Here is a 24,274-nt window from a genome sequence, read left to right as displayed (position 1 = left end):
ACAGATCCCTAAAAGGAGATCCAACTCACCAGGAGACAATGGAAGAAGACCCAAAGGTCTCTTATAACTCAGACAGACAGTACACGTCAAAGAGTAAGAGCTGTATCTAGATACATTATAAACAGCTTACGCGTACACCTGCAAGGTGTCAAGAGCTGCAACTGGTTTCAAACTACAAACCTTCTGCGTGCTAGACAGCTATCCTGTACAAGCTGTTGGACTAAGCCCAAAAGGACAAATCCAGAGGCTTAAAAATTAAGGCCAAACCGCTCAACTGCGGAAAGGAGCGTTATGCCCTCCACCACATGGGGGATGAGAACTCTAAGTTCTGATGAAATCAGATGTCAGAGTGACGCAGCGGAAAAACTCCCCTTACCGGCCATCTATGACTGAAGGCTATAAGGACTAAAACAACCCTTCCCGCCTCACGAACCCACAGGTCCTCTCGAATGCTTAGGTGAACATGAAAAACAAAGATAACCTGAGCACCCGGTACTTCTACCGAACCAGCCGAGCAGACCGAACGAATCCGACAGGACCAGCCTGCCACCTAGGATCCTAAATCGGCAAGCTGCATAAATTCTCCCTCATAGGGGGAAAAAACTGAAAACAGACATTTTTAACATAGGACTAACATGTCCAAAACAACTTCCGAAGAAGTAATAAAGGAGTATTAATCCCAGAAGGTTCCCGAAGGAAACAAAAACAAATAAAATACATCCCATCGGCTATAAATAAAATATAAGGCAACCCAGAGGTTAACGCCCGAAAAGACACAGGCCTACCAGCAGGACCAGCCAAATGGAGCCCTATCATTCAAAAACTGGGAAAGATCTCAAACAAATGACAATCAGGAGATTACTTCATCCCCACATGTCTAATGAGGTGCACCATTCGAATTAGCAGACTGAAAATCTCCGTATCTGGTAACGATAGGGTCATTCAATAACTGAAAAACATGTCTGAGCAATATGCAAAGGCTCGCAATCCTGTAACGAAAGGCACAACACTCAGGGACAGTTACACCTGCGGGGAACTGTAGAGGCCCTCCCCCAAGGCGGAAGGCCCAGGATAATAGGGCACGAGCACATTCTGAAAGAAACGTCTGGACTCTGCAGCCGAACAATCGCCAACATTATGTGGAAGTGAAAACGTGCTGCAATTTCGGGGGGGGAACACGCCACCCTGCATGGATGAATCAGAAACTGGGTTACCCGCATGTGTAGAAGAATGAATTGGTAGGGAACTCTCCTCTCGGAGGACAGGACCCCCAGAGGCGGATGGCTCAGCAGTTCCTTGATTCCCCGAGCCCGAGGAACCAGGCGCTCTGAAATGGCATACGGAACAAAACTGGTTGACATGTGTCAACGAGGCCAATCCGGATTCGTCACCGGACACAGAATCTGAAATCAAAATAGTCTCGTATCAGAACCCTCCGTAACTGAATCTGAAACAAGCACAGTCTTAGCATCAGAATCCTCCATAACAGGATAAAGGAAATATCAATATGAACTAAAGTATGAAAACAAAAACGGCACCTGACACCCACAATGGCTGGGGCACTCGCCACCTCCTATGACCAGACCCCTGCGGCCTAGAATATCTCCTTCGCCACACAGTCAGGAATGCGGAAATGGGGAACGGAACGGAACCACACCCGAACACAAGGTGAACCGAATAGTCCAAAAAAGCGCGTCCAACCAAAAGGCCATATCACTTCCAAAGGCCTCAAAGTTCCAACCACGAGCCCATAAACATCACACATAAGCAGGTTGAATCACATAAACATGATTATAAACCCCCCTGTTCAATAACCCCGCTCAGGAGATATAAACCCTCCATTCCAAGATACTAACAGAGACTCACTGAGACCCTTATGTTATATAGTTAGACTTGCAAAGGTGTGTAACCTCTTGGGAAAACATTCACATTACAGTACATTGACGATAAAGTAAAATGAAACTATCTTACCGGAATCTATGCCATGGAACAGGAACACGGCCTTTCAAGTGTGACGAATAGTGGCATCGCCTCCGCCATGGACTTGAGAGAAGAAAGCAGGCAGCAGAGCGAAGTTAGACAACGCCGATTGCTTGAGGAGCTGTTAATATGAGTCGGAATGGTTTCGCAGAAAGACTCTCCCTGCATCTCCGGACTCTAACTTTCATCCAAGCCCTCACTGAGAGACTGACAAAACTATAAGAGACAAAAAATAAAAATTAAAAAATTCTGACACGTCTCTGCCAACCTCCTGGGACAAAAGTCAAAGAATGACTGGGGGATGAGAGGAGTGGGAGGAGTATTTGAGCCTGTGGCTGGGGTGTCTTTGCCTCCTCCTGGTGGCCAGGTTCTTATTTCCCAAAAGTAATGAATGCAGCTGTGGACTCTTTACATTTAAAAAGAAAATTCCAATTTACTCTTATTGGCAAATTTGCTTAGTTTCCATGATATTCTGTTTTAAAGAGATACATAGGTAGATACTTGGAGCACTACTTGCCAGGAAATAGTACTGCCAGTGCCATTGAGTGCTCTTGCAAATGCATAACATTCTTGCAAAACTGCTGCCATATAGTGCTCTAAAAATGGGCCGGCTTCTAAGCATACTTCCCTGATTTTTCAACAAAAGATCTATTGGAAGACTACAGAACATGTTTTAATTATGGAGGTGGTTACTGTCCCTTTAAGCACACCACTTAAAGTGAATGTAAATTTTGAAGCTAAAGTGCCCGGTTTTTAAAAATTCGATTAAAAACAGGGGCACTTTAATTCATCAAAATTTACATTTCCCTCCTGTTGTGAAAAAAAACAAAGAGAAAAAAAAACTTACCTTTTAAACTTGACAGCAGCTCCAGCTTCCTCTGGTCGTCGCAAGCCATTTCTGATGTCAGAAATGATGGATAGGTCATTCTCCAATCACGGCTTCCCCCCCAGGGGAATCAGTTTCTGATTCAACGCTGTGATTGGAGGAAGCCCGATTCCTCATTTTAGACCCAGGAAGAGGCTTTGCGACGGGTGGAGGAAGCTGGAGCTGCTGGCAAGAATAAAAAGGTACGTTTTTTTTTTTCACAACACAAGTGAAATGTAAATTGATAAATTAAAGTGCCCCTGTTTTTAATCAAATTTTTAAAAACCGGGCACTTTAGCATCAAAATTTATATTCACTTTAACAAAAGAATCTTGCCCATTTGGAATACATTTCTAAGGTGTGTCTTAGATCGGTAGAAACTGCAAATAAAATAACTGAAAATTTCCCCAAGAAACCAAATGTTCAGAGAGATTTCCAGATCATAATCTATTTCTGCTTTGAAAGCATTAACCATTAGATCGGCTTACTTGGCATCAAGATCTATGTGTTATGTTTACACTGAGAATTATTGCTGGGATGTGTACAATCACCTTAATACCTTGTATTACTGACTTGCAGCATATGTCAGACTGTCTGTACACATCTCTCTTTTTTTTTTTTTTTTAAAGGACTCCGACTGTTGTGTTACCTTTGTACCAACGGACAAACTAAACTTCTGCAGTCTGCAACCTGTCTGGACAGCGCTGATAAAACAATCTGATAACAAGCCAAGTTTTTATCTTTTCTTTTGTCAACTCAATTTTCCATTTGTAACAAATACGTTCTTTATTGCTAATGCTCAAAAGGAACAACAAACATTATGTTATGTATATTTTTAAATTATTACAAACAAATGTTAAATGTGTTAAAATTTTACAAGACTGCTCAACTTCCTTCACTGTGAATATAGGGTATAAAGGCTCAGTAGTTTGCTGGGGGATATAATGCAGTGCGTTTTGGGATTTATTCCAGTTCACTTCTGTTCTGCTCAGGAGTGTGCACGTGTCTTCAGCACTATATGAATAATATGGTTACAAATATTACTAATATTGCACAGTCCTTATTCTACCCATAAAGGGGAGCCTGGTTTCAATAAAGCAAACAAGAAAAAGGTCAATTTGATAACAGAAGTAAATTGTAAGTTTTTTGTTTAAAATGTGTACTCCTGTCATATAAAATTGTCAAGGTTTATTCACTCTTCTAGATATGGTCCGATAGCTTCAACAAAAGGATGCCAAGAGAAAGGGAAAAAACGATTATAAAAGTAAACTGGATCTGAAACTTTAGTTTGAACCTCCGTGTGCTTTATTTTCCTGCAAATTCCTTGCAATAGTATGCTGATGCGGTCTCTAGATTATCAGCTTTAACAGTAGAATTGCATAATCAAACAATGAACAAAAAAAAGACAATGCAATCATTCTTACTCTGGATTTCAAATGAGTTTCAGATTTTTTTTTTCTGACAAATGTAAAGATTTCTTTCTGCAGTGCTGATACGTGTATCACAGGCTCGTATGTGTACACAGTGAACTCTTGAACATACTCAGTAGGAGTTGGTACCACATAGTATGCAAATAAAATGACTGTAAAATTTGATAATGTAAGAAAATTGGAAACCTTTATTTCATTGCACAACCTATCTAAATCATGAACATTTCATTGTGACTTTAGTGTACCTTTTAGAATTTAGGGTACTGCTGGAAGTGTATAGGGATATAAAACCCAAACATTTTCTTTTGTGATTCAGACAGAGCATAACATTTTTAAAAAGGTTTCCAATTTATTTCTATTACCAAATTTGCTTCGCTCCCATGGTATTGTTTGTTGAAGAGATGCCTAGGTAGGTGTCTGGAGTACTACATGGCATGATTAAGTGCTGCCATCTAGTATTCTTGCAAAATTGCTGCCATACAGTGCTCCAGACACGTGCATGCCCCTGAGCTTACGTCCCTGCTTTTCAACAAAAGATACCAAGAGGACTAAGAAAATTTGATAATTTAAGCCAATTGGAATGGGGTTTAAAAATTGTATGCTCTGTTAGAATCAAAAACTAATTTTTTTGGGTTCCATGTACCATTATTTTTGCAGCTTATAATAAACCCTGTGTAAATGCTAATGAATCCATCGTAAACCCTCTAGCGGATTTCCTAGAAATAGTCTTGTGCGGTATAATTTCTTGTTCAGAACCCTCATGTCATTAATAAGGCCTCTCCTTTATGCAGTAGTCATCCCTTAATCTCTTCAAAAGATATGTTCTTAACATTATATCTAATGTAGAATCCTGTTTGTATGGCACTGTATGTGTAACCTGATTAATATAAGGTTATCTGAAGCTGCTCTATTTAAAGGGGCAGTCACATTTAGGTTTGAAAAGCAGAATCTGGCTATTTTCACTATTCTTGATGTAATCCTTTAATAGATATAGATGTCAGCCAATAATTCAAATGTATTGGTGGTCTGATGGGCCTAGTAAATATAAAGGATGCATAGAAGGTATATGAATACACATATTTGTCAGCTAGTTTCAATGGAATATATTCAAATTTGCACAACAACCTCATATACCTGTGATAGTCAGGTGTGCACATATTTTTGGCCATATAATGTAACTTTGATGTGCATTCATTTGAGAAGAGGCTCATGGAAAACCCTATGTACATATTTAACGATGCTAGGTGATCTCTATTTCCATAGTTATCACCTGACTATTAAATCTTACATAATGGGGCATATTTATCAAGCTCCGTACAGAGCTTAATGCCCCGGCTTGCCAGAAACACTAGTTCTGAAGCAGCGGTCTAATCTGCAGGGGGCAGTATTGCACCAGTAGTTCACAAGAACTGCTGGTGCAATGATAAATGCCGAGAGCGTATGCCGTTGGCATTTATCGATGTGCAGCGGACATTATCCGCAATATCTGATCATGTTGCTCGCACAATGATAATTTGGCCCCAATGACTTCATTTTAATGAGGGGTAGACAAAGTGAATGTAAACTTTAATGATAATGGGGCACTTTAATTCATCAAAAGTTACATTTAACTTGTGTTGTGAAAATACTTACCTTTTATTCCTGACAGCTGCTCCAGCTTCCCCTGGTCGTCGCAAGCCTCTTCCTACGTCAGAAATGACGGATCGGTCATCCTCCAATCACAGCTTCCCCCCCCCCCCCGGGGAAATCAGTATCTGATTCAACAACGTGATTGGAGGAAGCCGGATTCCTTATTTTAGACCCAGGAAGAGGCTTTGCGACGGGCGGAGGAAGCGAAGCAGCGGCTGTCAAGATTGAGGTAAGTATTTTCACAACATGAGTGAAATGTAAATTTTGATTAATTAAAGTGCCCCTGTTTTTAATCGAATTTTAAAAAAACTTTATCATCAAAATTTACATTCACTTTAAAGGGAAAGTAAACATCTTGAGGTTTTTTATATATAATGTTTAGTTATGCATAATGAAACAACTTTGCAATATATATGTGCATTATTTATTTTGCCCAATTTTCATGTAATTTAGCAATTTCTAAATCTCAGATCATGAAATGTACCCTGCTGACTAATCAAGATTAACTCTTAAATATCTGTCCATAATTAGCTTTATCAGATAACTGCAAAACAATGTAGTTTATACTAACTTAATGTCTATGATTAGCCTTGTTGTCTGCAGATTGGCTCCTCCAAATTAGGCAAATGGAGGGTGGAGTTTGGCTATTTAAAAATAAATTACAGTAAAATGGATGTTAATTTGTTTTAAAAAAACATGGCTGGTGTTAATCTACAGCAACACAACAGAAAGTTCTAGTACTTACAAACGTGCTGACTCTCCCTTTAAAGCATTGAATGTATGATGACCATGTGTCACCATTTAAAGGGTTAAAACTGCTCTATCTGAACCATGAAAGTTTAATCTTAAAGGGACAGTTCACCCAAAAACTTTCTCCCCTTTAAATTATTCCCAATGATCCTTTTTACCTGCTAGAGTGTATTAAATTGGTTGCAAGTAGCTCCTTTACTCATATTTCAGCATTTGAAATAGCTGATTTAGCTTGTGGTTTCCCAACCTATACTGAAAGTTTTGATACTGGCGTATATGCTATTGACAAGCCTAAGTAAACACAGCCAGCAGAAGAGATTACACTGCCAGTGGGGGGCATGATAGTTAAGTAATAAAATGATAATTTTCCATTGTTCTCTCTATGTATTGAACTTTGGTGTTCCAGACAAATATAAGATAAGGAAGCAAGTGAGTGTACATGAAAGTGATAACATAATGTGATCTGATATTACCTGAAGCTCAACCCATTGTAATAGGCTGTGGTTTCAAAGCACAAAACCAGCTACTTCAGATACACAAATAAACTAGAAAATGCAATTTCTCAAATATTTTATACCCTGCAGTTGGTATAACAAGTCATTTAAAATACATTTATGGAAAAACAATTTTACAGTGTACTGTTCCTTTAAAAAAAAAAAAAATCACAATAACTATACTAACTGAAAGGCAATGAATCATGGTCACATATTTTGCTCCCTGGTCCCGTAACCTTACATGTGAAATTTCAGTCACTACTGCACACAAACTAAAGCCAAAAGCAAGTGCCCAGTATTTACTGCCACATGTGACCATGATTCATTCTGCTAAAGTGTCATCGAAGGGTCATCAGATCAAAACTCCCTTTTAAAAAGTTGATATCACCAAACTACACATCTGCATTTTAATATTTAAAAAAAAATAATAATCATGATGTTAACTAAAATTGTTACAAAGGTTTTTTGTTTTAAGATATAATAAAACTGAATGTACAATTTAGCTCCGTTCTTTTCTACTACCCAACCTCTTCAATACTAACCTGCTAATCTTTATTGGAAGGTAAAGCAAATGAGCTTATTTAAAATCCGCTCTCTAATCACAAAAGCAGTGCTACTAGCTTCCACAGCAGGCCCTATTTTAAGTACATATATTTACCTGTTCATAAAAACCAGTAGGTCAGTATTTTTTATTATTTCAAAATGTTAGATTTTTTTAAAGTGACAGTAAACACCATGTAATTGCAATAGTTTGCTGCTGCCTTGCACTAAATTAGCATACTAGGTGAGTGCTACAGATGAGTGTGTTAACACTTTGGGTGCTGCAACTGTTTATTAGCAAAATTCCACCCACCATTTCCCTTATTTGGAGGTGCCAAACAGTACTTGTAAGTGGAGTAGAGAAAGCTAACCAGTCATTCTATCTATGCTGAGGTTAATTACATACAGATATGTAGCAGGTTTATGCTAGTGGTGCCTACTCTTAAAAAGGCAGTAAACACCTTGAGATTTTTATATAAAATGTTTATTTTGCTCCATTTTCATAATTTATCTCTGAAAATAGAGCAATTTCTAACTCTCAGACCTTGAAAAGAAACCTGCTGACTTACCAAGGCTATAACCCTGCTACATATCTGCCTCAATTGGCTTTAACTGATAACAACTTCAAAACAATTCCCTGTATACTAACCTTATGATAGAGACTAGCTTTGTTTTCTGCAGATTAAAGCCCAGATTGTCTCCTACAAATAAGGCAGAACGGGTGGAGTTTGGCTACTGAAAACTAATTGCAGTAAAAAGGATGTTAATGATAATGTATCCTATAGCAACAAAACAGAAATGTCTTGTAATTATAAGGAGTTTACTGTCCCTTTAATGTTAAATTACAGAAAAGTGGGCAAAATAAATAATGAAACTGTATTGCAAAGATGGTTTACTATTATCAAAGTCATTGTAGTCCCTTTCATTAATTGTACCAAATATGTCCATAAACTATATTTTAGGTGCCTTATGTGTCAAAGATTTTAGTGTATGCTTTCAAATAAATATTTTTAGCAATGTGTTTGTGAATACATGTGTAGAGCAAACTAATTACAGTACGTGTATTCTTACACGAGGGATAGCAAAACATACACTGGTATATCATTTTAGCTATTTTATTTAAAAGCAAATATAATTTAAGTGTGCAAAAAAACATTAAAAAAAGGTTAAGGCCACTGCTTTCATGTAGTTTACATAATTGACAGGAAATAGCTATGTATGATGTAGCTAATTCTATATAAAAGATGAATACTCTACAGGAAAGAGCAGATTGCAAAGTGAACAATAGTGCGCTTCCTTTCTGCTTTAAATTACACCTTTAAATACATTTTACAGCGCTGATAAATTAATCTAAAATTAAAAGTTTCAACACACACAAAATTTTGCTAATGACTAAAGGGCCCTATGCAAATTGCAGTCCCCTAGATCAGTGGGGAACAAATTCAGCCTTTGGATTTGATCAAATCTACATGAAATGTTATAAATAAAAAAAATAAGCCTGTCCAGAACCTGAGAGAAAGGCTATTACATAAATAACACTATAGGTAATGTTATATTTAACTTTTACCACATACATTGACGTTGATGGCTGAAAGTGATTTCAGAATATTTATAAAAATCGGACAGCTTAGGGGATGTGACCAAGTGTAAACAATAAATTTCTTGTCATTTAGGCAATATTTACAAGTTATAATACAGCTTATAGGTGCAACATAAAGGTCGTTTGATATCATTTGGATTCTTCTGAATACAAAGTACTAGGGTTGCACCGATACCATTTTTTTAAGACCGAGTACAAGTACCGATACTTTTTTTCAAATACTCACCGATACCAATTACCGATACTTTTTCTCCAACATTGGTTTGTCCGGTCCACGGCGTCATCCATTACTTGTGGGAAATGTTCTCCCCCACAGGGAAAGGCAAGGAGAGCACACAGCAAGAGCTGTCCATATAGCTCCCCCTCTGGCTCCGCCCCCCAGTCATTCTCCTTGCCGCTCTGAACAAGTAGCATCTACCACGGAGATGGCGAGGAGTTTGTGGTGTTAGTTGTAGTTTTTTATTCTTCTATCAAGAGTTTGTTATTTTAAAATAGTGCTGGCTTGTACTATTTACTCTATAACAGAAAAGTGATGAAGATTTCTGTTTAAGAGGGCTATGATTTTAGCACAAGTAACTAAAATCCATTACTGTTACCACGCAGGACTGTTGAAACAAGAGAACTTCAGTTGGGGGTAACAGTTTGCAGACTCATCTGCTTCAGGTATGACTAGTCTCCTAACAACACAGGCTAATGCTAGATGACAGTCATTTTTCCCCTCAGGGGAAACGGTAAGCCATTTTTCTTTCACCTCAGCAAAAAAGATAACAGGCTTCCCCTTTTTGTTATTTATGCTGGTAGACACTGTTAGGGGCTAAATCGATTGGTTTTTATTACAATATTATACAAGCTCACATACACTTGGGAACGTTTTTTATTGATCTGGCTTGTTTTAGACACCTAAATCTAGTCAGGAAGGCCCCTTCACTCTAGTGTGCTGAGGGAGGAAGCCTCATTTTGGCACTTCAGCTGTGCAGTTGAATTTCAAGGCAGTGCATGCAGATTCATGTGAGAGGGTCCTGTGGTTCAGAAAGTGACTCCAAAAGGCTTTTTTCTGTGAATGGTGACCCCTAAGGAAGGTAAAAAGCTGAAGCAAGGCTGTAGCTGGGATTGTGGTGTGTAAAAACGGTTAAATCCAACAATTAGCTCCGGTTTGCTTGTTTTAAGAGCTAGAGTCTCCATATTTGCTGTGCAATACTTTCTAAGCATTAAGACACTGGGGTCCAAATTTCAGAAAAATCGGATATTGCCTTCATAGTTTTTTGAACATTCAGAAAAAAATGTGTCATTTTATTATTTAAAGAGACAGTAACGTTTTTGTTTAAAATCGTTTTTTATTGCATTGTTTGCCTGCCTAAATCTGTTTAACATGTCTGTTCCATGAGATAACCTATGTTCTGTGTGTATAGAGACAAATGTGGTTCCCCCTTCGAGTGTTTGTGATAATTGCGCCATAGCGCCCAAACAAAATCAGGACAGCTCTGTTATTTTTCATAATGTTACCCAAGATGATTTATCTAATGAAGGTAGTGGGGATAGCTCTACATCCTCTCCTTCTGTGTCTACACCAGCTTTGCCCGCGCAGGCGACACCTAGCGCGCCAGTGCTTATTTCTATGCAACAATTATCAGCAGTAGTGGATAATTCTATAGCAAATCTTTTATCCAAACTGCCAGTTTTTCAGAGAAAGCGTGATTGTTCAGTTTTAAATACAGATAAAAAGGATGAACAATCAGACGCTGACGATGCCTTATCTATTTTACCCTCACATCAATCGGAATTGGCTGTGAGGGAAGGGCTGTCTGAGGGTGAAATTTCAGACTCAGGAAAAATTTCTCAACAGGCAGAACTGATCTAGTGGCATTTAAGTTTAAGCTAGAACATCTCCGCGCTTTGCTTAAGGAGGTATTAGCTACTCTGGATGACTGTGATTCCATGGTAGTACCAGAGAAGTTGTGCAAATTGGACAAATTTTTAGAGGTCCCAGTGCACGACGACGCTTTTCCAATACCTAAGAGGGTAGCGAATATAGTGGAAAAGGAGTGGGAGAAGCCAGGTGTACCCTTTGCCCCACCTCCTATATTTAAGAAAATGTTTCCAATAGTAGACCCTAGAAGGGACGCATGGCAAACGGTCCCGAAGGTTGAGGGAGCTGTTTCAACACTAGCGAAGCGCACAACTATTCCTATAGAGGACAGCTGCGCTTTCAAAGATCCTATGGATAAAAAAATTGGAAGGATTGCTTAAAAAGATTTTTGTTCAGCAAGGGTTCATCCTTCAACCAGCTACGTGTGTTATTACTGTCACTTCAGCGGCGTCCTTTTGGTTCGAAGAACTAGAAAGGTCGCTCCAGAAAGAAACTTCCTATGAAGAAGTCATGGACAGAATTCACGCATTAAAGTTAGCTAATTCCTTTATATTGGATGCCGCCTTTCAAATAACGAAATTGGCGGCGAAAAACTCAGGTTTTGCTATAGTAGCGCGGAGGGTGCTTTGGCTAAAATCCTGGTCGGCAGATGTGTCGTCCAAGACTAAGTTACTGAATATTCCTTTCAAGGGTAAGACCCTTTTTGGGCCGGAATTGAAGGAAATTATTTCAGACATCACTGGGGGTAAGGGCCATGCCCTCCCACAGGATAGGCCTTTTAAGGCTAAGAAAAAGTCTAATTTTCGTTCCTTTCGCAATTTCAGGAACGGACCGGCTAATAACTCCACTGCCGCTAGACAAGAAGGTAATGCGGCCCAGCCCAAACCCGCTTGGAAGCCCATGCAAGGCTGGAACAAGGGTAAACAAACCAAGAAACCTGCTGCTGCTACCAAGACAGCATGAAGGGGTAGCCCCCGATCCGGGACCGGATCTGGTAGGGGGCAGACTATCTCTCTTCGCTCAGGCTTGGGCAAGAGATGTTCTGGATCCCTGGGCACTAGAGATAGTTTCCAAGGGATACCTGTTAGAATTCAAGGGACTTCCTCCAAAGGGAAGGTTCCACCTGTCTCGCTTATCTTCAGACCAGATAAAGAAACAGGCATTCTTACATTGTGTAAGAGAGACCTATCAAAGATGGGAGTGATAAACCCAGTCCCCTCCGGGGAACAAGGTCTAGGGTTTTACTCAAACCTGTTTGTGGTTCCCAAAAAAGAGGGAACTTTCAGGCCAATTCTGGATTTAAAGATATTAAACAAGTTCCTCAGAGTTCCATCCTTCAAGATGGAAACCATTCGGACAATCTTACCAACAATCCAGCAGGGTCAATTTTTGACTACCGTGGATCTAAAGGATGCGTATCTGCATATTCCAATCCACAAATCTCATCATCAGTTCCTGAGGTTCGCCTTTCTGGACAAACATTACCAGTTTGTGGCTCTTCCATTCGGTTTAGCCACCGCTCCCAGAATTTTCACAAAGGTGCTAGGGTCCCTTCTAGCGGTCCTAAGACAGAGGGGCATCGCTGTAGCACCTTATCTAGACGACATCCTAATCCAAGCGTCGTCTCTTTCCAAAGAGAGGGCTCATACAGACATTGTGTTGGCTTTTCTCAGATCTCACGGGTGGAAAGTGAACATAGAAAAAAGTTCACTGTCACCGTCCACAAGGGTTCCTTTTCTGGGAACAATAATAGATTCTGTGGAAATGAAGATCTTTCTCACAGACGTCAGAAAGACAAAACTTCTAAAAGCTTGTCGAGTTCTTCACTCTATTCCTCAACCCTCCATAGCTCAATGCATGTAAGTAATAGGACTAATGGTCGCAGCAATGGATGTGGTTCCTTTTGCTCGAATTCATCTAAGACCATTACAGCTGTGCATGCTCAATCAGTGGAATGGGGACTATACAGACTTGTCTCCCCAAATTCAAGTAGACCAGGTAACCAGGGACTCACTTCTCTGGTGGTTGACCCAGGATCACCTGTCTCAGGGAATGAGTTTCCGCAGACCGGAGTGGGTCATCGTCACGACCGACGCCAGCCTCTTGGGGTGGGGCGCAGTCTGGGACTCTCTGAAAGCTCAGGGCCTATGGTCGCGGGAAGAGTCGCTTCTCCCGATAAACATTTTGGAACTAAGAGCTATATTCAATGCGCTCCTGGCTTGGTCTCAGCTAGCGGAAGCCAGGTTCATAAGATTTCAGTCGGACAACATAACGACTGTTGCGTACATCAATCATCAGGGGGGAACAAAGAGTTCCCTAGCGATGAAGGAAGTAACCAAGATAATCCAATGGGCAGAGAATCACTCCTGCCATCTATCTGCTATTCACATCCCAGGAGTAGACAACTGGGAGGCGGACTATTTGAGTCGTCAGACTTTCCATCCGGGGGAGTGGGAACTCCATCCGGAGGTCTTTGCTCAGTTAACCCAATTATGGGGCATTCCAGACATGGATCTAATGGCGTCCCGTCAGAACTTCAAGATTCCTTGCTACGGGTCCAGATCCAGGGATCCCAAGGCGACTCTAGTGGATGCATTAGTGGCGCCTTGGTCGTTCAACCTAGCATATGTGTTTCCACCGTTTCCTCTCCTCCCCAGGCTCATAGCCAGGATCAAACAGGAGAAGGCCTCGGTGATTCTGATAGCTCCTGCGTGGCCACGCAGGACTTGGTATGCAGACCTGGTGAATATGTCATCGGCTCCACCATGGAAGCTACCTTTGAGACAGGACCTTCTAGTACAAGGTCCATTCGAACATCCCAATCTAGTTTCTCTGCAGCTGACTGCTTGGAAATTGAACGTTTGATTTTATCCAAGCGTGGGTTTTCAAATTCTGTGATTGATACTCTGGTCCAAGCCAGAAAACCTGTAACTAGAAAGATTTACCATAAAATATGGAAAAAATATATCTGTTGGTGTGAATCCAAAGGATTCTCCTGGAGTAAGATTAAAATTCCAAAGCTTCTCTCCTTTCTCCAAGAAGGTTTGGATAAAGGATTGTCAGCTAGTTCTCTAAAAAGGACAGATTTCTGCATTATCCGTCTTGTTGCACAAACGACTGGCAGCTTTGCCAGATGTACAAGCTTTTGTTCAGGCTTTGGTTAGAATCAAGCCTGTTTACAGACCCATGACTCCTCCTTGGAGTCTAAATTTAGTTCTTTCAGTTCTTCAAGGGGTTCCGTTTGAACCTTTACATTCCATAGATATTAAGTTACTATCTTGGAAAGTTCTGTTTTTGGTTGCTATTTCTTCTGCTAGAAGAGTTTCTGAATTATCTGCTTTGCAGTGTGATTCACCCTATCTGGTGTTCCATTCAGATAAGGTTGTTTTGCGTACTAAGCCTGGTTTTCTTCCAAAAGTTGTTTCCAACAAGAACATCAACCAGGAAATAGTTGTTCCTTCTTTGTGTCCGAATCCAGTTTCAAAGAAGGAACGTTTATTACACAATTTAGATGTTGTTCGTGCTTTAAAGTTCTATTTAGAAGCAACAAAAGATTTTAGACAAACCTCATCCTTGTTTGTCGTTTACTCTGGTAAGAGGAGAGGTCAAAAAGCTACTGCTACCTCTCTCTCTTTCTGGCTGAAAAGCATTATCCGCTTGGCTTATGAGACTGCCGGACGGCAGCCTCCTGACCGTATCACAGCTCACTCTACTAGGGCTGTGGCTTCCACATGGGCCTATAAGAACGAGGCTTCTGTTGACCAGATATGTAAGGCAGCGACTTGGTCTTCTCTGCACACTTTTGCCAAATTCTACAAATTTGATATTTTTGCTTCTTCGGAGGCTGTTTTTGGGAGAAAGGTTTTGCAAGCCGTGGTGCCTTCCGTTTAGGTAACCTGATTTGCTCCCTCCCTTCATCCGTGTCCTAAAGCTTTGGTATTGGTTCCCACAAGTAATGGATGACGCCGTGGACCGGACACACCAATGTTGGAGAAAACAGAATTTATGCTTACCTGATAAATTACTTTCTCCAACGGTGTGTCCGGTCCACGGCCCGCCCTGGTTTGTTTGTTTTTTTTAATCAGGTTGAAAAAAATTTCTTTATACACTACAGTCACCACGGCACCCTATAGTTTCTCCTTTTTCTCCTAACCGTCGGTCGAATGACTGGGGGGCGGAGCCAGAGGGGGAGCTATATGGACAGCTCTTGCTGTGTGCTCTCCTTGCCTTTCCCTGTGGGGGAGAACATTTCCCACAAGTAATGGATGACGCCGTGGACCGGACACACCGTTGGAGAAAGTAATTTATCAGGTAAGCATAAATTCTGTTTTTTTTATGTCATAACAGTACCAAGCACAATACAGACTAATGATTTAAGATCACTTCTTTAGAATTATGAACTGTATCTCAAAAGACATTTTGAAATAATAAAACAGTTTTATGTGATTGTTGTCACAAAGTTCACAGAACATGTTTATAAATAAAATGATTACAATAAAAAATATAAATAATAACAATAAATAACAGCTGCAGCAGCTGGGACTGGAAAGCTACAATTTAAAGGGGCGATTACTGGATGCAATTGGGTTGTAGGGTGCCTATATAACTGATAAATCTGACACTTGTACTTAATACAAAGTCGTATAATTTAATTCTGAAAATAATATTGGGGAAGAAGTACCCAGTAATCCCCTTTGAGAAAAATGGGGCATTTGTATTCTACTGACTCAACAGAAAATAGGGCTGGTCTTCATATTTTTCCAGGGCTGCTTTTTATTCCCAGTCCAGCCCTGGCTAAGGGTGTTCCTCAGAGTACAGTATATTTTGAGCATAATTGTGCAAGATGAGAGGCTTCCGGCTGTAAAGTAGCAGCTTTTAAAGCACTGCTCTGACATAAATAATACAAATAACAGCAATTTGTATTGGCAGAACAGAAGTGAGCAATTTTTAGTTAAGTCTCCACTCCAGCTTAAAATGAAATGGGAGCATACAGTTTGAAAAATGCCACAAGATGGCATATAGGTAGGAATTGGAGGTATCGGTTTAAGTATCGGTGCATTTGCACAAGTACTCATGCAAATACTTGGTATCGGCACCGATACCGATACTAGTATCGGTGCAACCCTACAAAGTACCATCAGAAAGATAGTACAGTACTGTATTCGGAGGTAATAGTTTTTTTAAAATATAGACTATCAATTGCATTTTAGAACACAAAAGCTAAACCAAAGATGAAGGCAGAGAAGATTGTAACTTACTGGTGGGGAAATGGTAAATAATTGTATTTTTAAAAATATTAAAGAGACAGTAAAGTCAAAATTAAAAGTTCATGATTCAGACAGAGCAGCAGTTTGCACGTGCGTTTAGCATTCTATGGCAGCAGTGTTTGCATTGCATTGCTATAATCATTGTTGCAAACACTGCTGCCAGGTGACTAAAGACACACGCACACTATTGATCTCACATATGATTACTCTTTAGCAAAGGATACTAAGATATCTCACATATGATTACTCTTTAATAAAGGATACTAAGAGATATAAGCAAAACTGATTGTTAAATTAAACTGGAAATTTGTTAAAATGTCACGTTCTATCCAATGAATTTAAAGAATTATGAAACCCATTTTTTTTCTTTTATGATTTCATTGGAGCATACAATTTAAAAAAAGTTGCCAATTTACTTCTATTAAGATATTTGCTTTGTTCCCATGGTATTCTTTGTTAAAGAGATACCTAGGTAGGTTTCTGGAACACTACAAGGCAGGAAAAAGTGCTGCTAGCTAGTACTCTTGCAAATGGATAACATTCTTGCAAAAGTGCTGCCATATAGTGCTCCAGACTCCTGAGCTGGAAGGGGTATGAGCCACGTACCAACGCATGTGCAATTAAATGCTACTAATCCTGCGCATGTGCCATGAGTTTCCGATTTAACAGCCTACGTCACGCTGTAGGGTTCCCACCCGTCCCTTAAAATACAGAACACTTATGAGTTACACACGCTGCAGGGAGGAATATGAGTAGTGCTGTCCAGAAACACAATACATGTTCCCCCCTGCACACCCTGCAGCATGTGTAACTCATAAGTGTCCAGGAAAACATGGCTGAGATGGCAACCCTACGCTCATATCGCTCACGTGAGTAGGTTGAAATAGCAGCCGCAGCCTAAGCAGCAACACAGAGGGAGTGACGGAGCACATTTTATAATAGTATTTATTTGTCACGCCTAAATAAACTAACATAATTAAGTTATATTAACAATGCTGGATATAGCTGAAAAGTTTATATATTGATCAACGTCACAATCTGGTCTCGCGTGATTAAAAGGGACACTTAAGTAAAAATTAAACTTTCATTATTCAGATAGAGCATGCAATTTTAAACAAATTTCCAATTTACTTCCATTAACAAAATGTGCACAGTCTTTTTATATTTACACTTTGTGAGTCACCATCTCCTAGGTAGCATGTGCAAGAATCCACAGAATATACGTAAATGCATTAGGGATTGGCTGATGGCTGTCACATGATACAGGAGTGGAAATAGACATAACTTTAAAATGTATTATATATATATAAAAAAAAATCTACTACTCATGTAAAGTTCAGATTTAGTGCAATTGCATTGTCTTTGTATCATGCATTTGTAGATTATGCAAATCTACTGTATTTACAGGTCCTTTAAAAGGGACATAATACTCATATGCTAAATCATTTGAAAAAGTGATGCAGCATAACTAAAAAACTGACAGGAAAATATCACCTGAGCTTCTCTATGTAAAAAAGGAAGATATTTTACCTCACAAATTCCTCAGCTCACCAGAGTAAGTGTTCTGTAAAAAGTTATCTTTCAGTTACTGTCCAGCTGCAGGTTTAAAAAAAAAAGAAAAGAAAGGAATAAATAAAAAGCGGCCGTTCGGCACCAGCAGTGCTGAGGTCATGAACTGTTTTACTGTAATCTCATGAGATTTCATAGTAAACTTCCTTAAACGTAATAGGGAAATAACATGAGAAGCATGAGGCAATTCCTGGGACAGACATACTGATTTGCTGCTTAAAGTGAATGTAAATTTTGATGCTAAAGTGCCCAGTTTGTAATAAAAATTTGATTAAAAACAGGGGCACTTTTATTCATCAAAATTTACTTTTTACTCATGTTGAGAAAAAAAAACAAAAACAAAAAAAATTACCTTTTACTCTTGGCAGCAGCTCCAGCTTCCTCCACCCGTCGCAAAGCCTCTTCCTGGGTCTAAAATGAGGATTCCGGCTTCCTCCAATCACGGCATTGAATCAGACACTGATTGCCCTGGGGGGGAAGCCGTGATTGAAGGATGACCCATCCATCATTTCTGACATCAGAAATGGCTTGCGACGACCGGAGGAAGCTGGAGCAGCTGTCAAGTTTAAAAGGTAAGTTTTTTTTCACAACACGAGTGTAATGTAAATTTTGATGAATTAATAAAGTGCCCCTGTTTTTAATCGAATTTTAAAAACCAGGCACTTTAGCATCAAAATTTAGATTCACTTTAAAGTCCTTTACATAGGTGTGTGAATACTTAGGTAAAATATCTTTCTTTTTTACATATGGATGTTCAGGTGATATTTTCTAGTCAGGTTTTTACAGCTATTCAGCACTTTCAAGTGCTTCAACATTTGGGTATCATGGCCCTTTAAGTAACATGCAAGGTTTGGCAAACAGATCCTCCAGTCCTTTTGCACAAGCTTAAAACTGCAGCCTTCAATTTTAGGAAAATATTGATTGTTAATTTGATTTACTTCATTTGAAATGCGCATGAGATAAGGAACCTACGCAGCCATCATTAATATGTTAATTTTGAGCACTGCAAGTGGGCTATATCTTATGTATTAGACACAATTATTTTATGGGCTGGATTGTATTACGTAAAATAAGAAATACATAGTTCAATTTTTATCAAGATAGAAGCTTCATTTCTAGTATAAGTAAGTGTAAACTGCATACTATTGGATACTTTACAAAAACATTTTCAATGTTTTGTAATCCTTTAAATCCCTAATTTTACAAAGATACCAAGAGAACAAAAAAAATGTAATAGAAGTAAAATTAGAAGTTGTTTAAAGTAAAATTAGAAGTTGTTTAAAATTGCATGCTCTACCTCACTGGTTTTTAACCCTGCCCTAAGGCTTCCCTAACAGGCCAGATTTCAGGATTACCTTGGGTGAGAGCAGGAAAAATAACCATGTTTACTAATCAGCTGGTTATTTCACCTGTGCTCTAGTTCAGATATCATTAACCCTTTGAGTGCTAAGCTGATTTAATTTATTTTTTTATTTTGTGAAAAAAAAAACGTTAACTTTGTAGCTGATTAGACGCCTGAGATACAGGCTTCTAAGCAGAATGCCCCCTTTCTCTATACTTTGCTTTGACAAATTGTTAATAAAGTTGTGCGGGGACATCATGTCATTGCGCGTGACGTCACTGCGCAAAACATGATGCCCGGCGATGCCTGTCACTCTACAGGCACAATCGCCGGAGTATGAACGGGTGGGAGCCCCCAGATCTCCCTCAAGATGAGAGAGTGCTAGAGACTGCTCTAAGCCGTCATTAGCACCAGAGTGGGAAACTGATGGCTCAGAGCCGTCATTAGCACTCAAAGGGTTAAAATCTGTCCTGTTAGGGAGGTCTAAGGACAGGTTTGAAAACCAGTGCTTTATTGAACCATTAAAGAAAAATGTTAGGGTTTATGTCCCTTTATGTTTAAGTTTGACTTTCTGTCCCTTTAATGAAAGTATGGATTTGAAATTCTCTACTTGGGAAATTGTACCTCTTGCTTTTTGGCCTCTCTAGAAAGTGTGGGACAATTCACAATTTTAACACAAATACAGGAGGTGTTTTATGTCCCTTTAATTAAATAATTGACTGTAACATAGTACATAAACAAATCTGGATATACATTTGGTCAGTAATCTGATCCCTGTGTAGGCCATTATTAGGATGGTCAACTTTGTTGGAAAAAAATACCAGTCACAGAAACTAGCATAGCTTATTGAGTAAGCAAAAGTAACATCACCTGGAAACTACAACCATTATTTACTATTCAACACAACTCAGCCATCTCAACCAACTATAAAATGTATCAAAATTACATTTTAGCAATAGCATGAGCATGCCATCCATCAATGCAACTATATTAAAAAAAACACATTTTAATCTATAATTATTAAAACTTTGGTGAAGTGTGATATCAGAAGTTGTCATTAATAATCATGTGATGGAATGTGGTAAGGAATTGAAGATAGTATAGGTAATGTCTGAACTGATGACATTTATGGTATGGTCATCTGCGATTTCACTGATAGTGCCTCAAGAGTTAACTGAACCATTAACTCTAATGTGTCACTTCAAATACCCAAGGAGGCTTTGGTAAGGTAATCATTTAAAAATATGCATGTCTTCTAAACACATATTATAAATGAAACTTACAGGCTACGGTCTGTTTCGCTGCACTTTTTACCCTGAAAGACAACCAGAGGCCATAGTGCCTGAACCATTATCATTAAAGGGACACTGAACCCAATTTTTTTCTTTTAAGATAGAGCATGCAATTTTAAGCAACTTTCTAATTTACTACTATTAATCAAATTTTCTTCATTCTCCTGGTATCTTTATTTGAAAAATAAGAATGCAAGTTTAGAAGCCAGCCCATTTTGGTGAACAACCTGTGTTGTTCTTGCTAATTGGTGGATAAATTCACCCACCAATAAGCAAGTGCTGCCCAGGGTCTGAACCAAAAATTGGCTGGCTCCTTAGCTTAGATGCCTTCTTTTTCAAATAAAGATAGCAAGAGAATAAAGAAAAATTGTATCACTAGTTGTGCCTGCTCAGGACTAGCAGTTCTCTGGGGATCCAAGCTAAACTTTAGCTATGTGTTTAACCCATTTGCAGAGGGTTAAACACAAACTTCCCGTGTTGATAATACTGGAAATACATGCTCTAACAAAATAAGAGTGTTTAACTTTTGCCCTACAATGTTCCTTAAACGTTAATTTAATGTACAACTTTAATCATTCTTTAAAGTGACATGAAACCAGATTTTTTATTTCATGAATCAGATAGAACATACAATGTTAAGCAAATTTCCGTTTTACTTCTATTATCAAATTTGCTTAATTCTCTAGGTACCCTTTAATGAACGAACAGCAATGAACTTCTGGGAGCTAGCTGAGCACATATGGTAAGCCAATGACATGAGGCATGTATGCACAGCTACCAATCAGCAGTTAGCTCCAAGTAGTGCACTGCTGCTTCTCAGCCTACCCAGGTATTTAATAGACAAATTGAAAATCTGCTTCAAATTACATGCTCTGTCTGAATTGTGAAAGTTTATTTTTTTACTTTATTATCCCTTTCACTATGGCATTCCTGATGGTTTCTGAAAACAACAACATTGTAGGTTTTTCTTTTGTGCTATTTTTATGACTTTTTATAAGGACACTCACGTCAAAATTAAACTTTCATGATTCAGATAGAGCATTTAATTCTAAAGAACTTTCCAATTTACTTCCATTAACAAAATGTGAACAGTCTTTTTATATTTACACTTTTCGAGTCACCAGCTCCTTCTCAGCATGTGCAAGAATTAAAGGGACAGTAAACCTTAAAAATAATGTTATATAATTCTGTACATAGTGCAGAATTATATAACATTATATTAGACTAGTCTTATGGCGCGGTCGGGCCGGGCTGTGACTATACAGCTGGCCCGATGCGCTGAGGAAATATAACAGACCCGCTCTGCAGAGAGCGGGTCTGTGAAACAGCGCTTTCTTTTAAAAATTAATAGGGGAAATTACGTTTAAATAATATTTGGCTAATATAATGTTATATAATTCTGCACTATGTGCAGAATTATATAACACTATTTTTAAGGTTTACTGTCCCTTTAACAGAATATACTATATGCATTTGTGATTGGCTGATGGCTGTCACATGATACAGGGGGAAATAGACATAACTGAAATTTGTCCAAAAAAAAAATAATCTACTACTGGTTTAAATTTCTGACTAAGTGATATTGCATTGTCTTTGTATATTGCATTTGTTGATTATGCAATTCTACTGTATTCACTGGTCCTTTAAGCAGTATAGAAAATAAAACATGTAATAAAGTATACTAATTTATTTAGAACAGCTACAAGTTGAGATTGTACGAAAGATATTTAACATACAACAATGTCTGATATGATTCATGTGAACATACAGGACTTGAAACATAAATAAACTTATGTCAGGAAAAAAAACATTTGTCTAGATAGAGAGCTGTCAAAAGTTGGTCCATATTATATTTCAGCTGCAACAGCTTTTATATGGTGACAAATCATATTAATGGAAATGTCAAGCTTGTAAGATTTCATTCTACTGTAATGAACGTCCACCTACAGAATGCAATACAGTTTGTGTACATTACTAACTTTTACTAAACAGAAAGTAAAAGATCCCACTGACAGATGGGACATTTATTGTAACTGTTGCTACTTCCTCCATCTTGACAAATAAACACTCCTGATCAGACAGTATAGCAGCTCAGCTATAGCAGATACAACAAATTAGTAATGTTTTATTACTCCAGAACCAGACTTGCCTGTTTAGCAAACTCAGCTACTTAGAGCGCAGAAAAGTAAAATACATCATGTACCTGAGCAGACCCAAGGGGTCGACGCCGATTTAATCCACCTCCCCGAGACAGAGCAGTCACTTAACACCCCTGACACCCTAGCATCATGTTCCGACCACCGGTAAGCAGGAAGAGCTTGGCTCCGAGTGTCACCGGAGAAAAGCCACGCCCACACTCGATATCCAAGCCAATAGCTTTGCCCAACAGAGCAAGCCACGCCCATTTGTAACACCGATCCTGATCTAGAAGTTCCCCATTCCTCACAAATATCCCCGCCCATAGCAAAACACGTGGTTTACTCAGTTAACTGACACGTCATTAGGTGACGTCATGTGCTATAAAGTCTACCGCACCTGATACATGATTGTTTGTGTGGGAGGGTCTTCTTAGTCCCACGTATCCAAAGTTACCGGTCTACGTTTACCTGTGTATATTGGTTTGTGTATTAACTGGACCCTTTATGCCATTGAAGAGAATTCAGCTGTAAACAAGTTTACCTTTTTCTCCTCGTGCACTTTACTAGTGGCGCAGAGAAGTGCGATAACAGGACGTGGGCGCAAAACCTTTTCACGATAGGGACACAGTTTCATTTGATTGAATACATATTTAGATATTCTATTAATGGCAACATAAATAAATACAGTGTGCATAATCAGCCGTAACCCATTGGGCGCTAAGCCGTTTTACACTTACAATTCCCTCTCTATTTTTAAATGGACAATGTATGGGATGGAGGTCTGGCCCACTTCTCAGGCCCTGAGGACTGTTCCAGTAAAACCCGGGACACATGCAATTTGCTATCCCGCCCACAATTACATTGGCCCTTATATGACCTGATGATGACCCCTAACCCCCAGAAAGTTTAATGTACTTGTGTTCTGTGGAAAACTGCAATTCATCGAAAACTGCAATCTGATGTCACTTTTGGTGATTCCATATATCTGATTGGTCCGTGTTGAGTTTGTGACAGGATTCACAACCAATCAGATGGGCACTGTAATTGCCTATCTTCACTATCTATTTTGCCTCCGCCTGGGGGGTTACAAATGTTCCCTTGTAAACCTCATTCATTCTCCAAGGTTTACTTGGGGTGTATGCCAGATAGGGTTGCCACCTTTTGCCCAGAAATTTCCTGGACACTTTTTAAGTGGGCGTGGAGAGGTTGTGTCTCAGGGCGTGGTTTGGGGCGTGGCTTCCCGCGGCCTCAATTTCATTATGAAATCAATTTTTATATATAATATATTTATAATATATATGACAGTGTCTAGCCTTGTTGTTGTCTGTGGCCAAGATTGGCTCCTTATAAAAAAGCAAATTATAGCTTTGCTACTGAAAACCAATTACAGTAAAAAGGATGTTAATTATTCTAACGTATAAGAGTATGTAATCTTTAAATTATTATGGCCCTTTAGTACACAACAATTATTCATCACCAATACTGGGCTGGCAGCCAAGACTTGGAACACC

The 24,274-nt window shown here is 39.1% G+C and overlaps 1 protein-coding gene across 2 annotated transcripts in view; it reads right to left on the bottom strand.

The window, feature by feature from the left end:
• Positions 1–22,948, bottom strand: part of RFFL (ring finger and FYVE like domain containing E3 ubiquitin protein ligase) — a 206,308-nt gene extending 183,360 nt beyond the window's left edge. Inside the window, exons 1-2 of one of the 2 annotated variants that reach the window (XM_053707432.1) lie at positions 22,829–22,915; positions 17,953–18,018 (exon numbers count right to left, since the gene is read on the bottom strand). The gene's annotated coding sequence lies outside the window, so the exon portion shown is untranslated. Of the gene's footprint in view, positions 1–17,952; positions 18,019–22,828 lie in introns of both variants that reach the window. The other variant, XM_053707433.1, reaches the window with a different exon arrangement.
• Between the last annotated feature and the right edge of the window lie 1,326 nt (positions 22,949–24,274).

This window comes from Bombina bombina, chromosome 3 (genome assembly GCF_027579735.1).
Source record: "Bombina bombina isolate aBomBom1 chromosome 3, aBomBom1.pri, whole genome shotgun sequence".
Classification (NCBI taxonomy): Eukaryota; Metazoa; Chordata; class Amphibia; order Anura; family Bombinatoridae; genus Bombina; species Bombina bombina.
The sequence above is the reverse complement of the archived record's forward strand: the minus strand, read 5'-3'. Positions and strand labels throughout refer to the sequence as shown.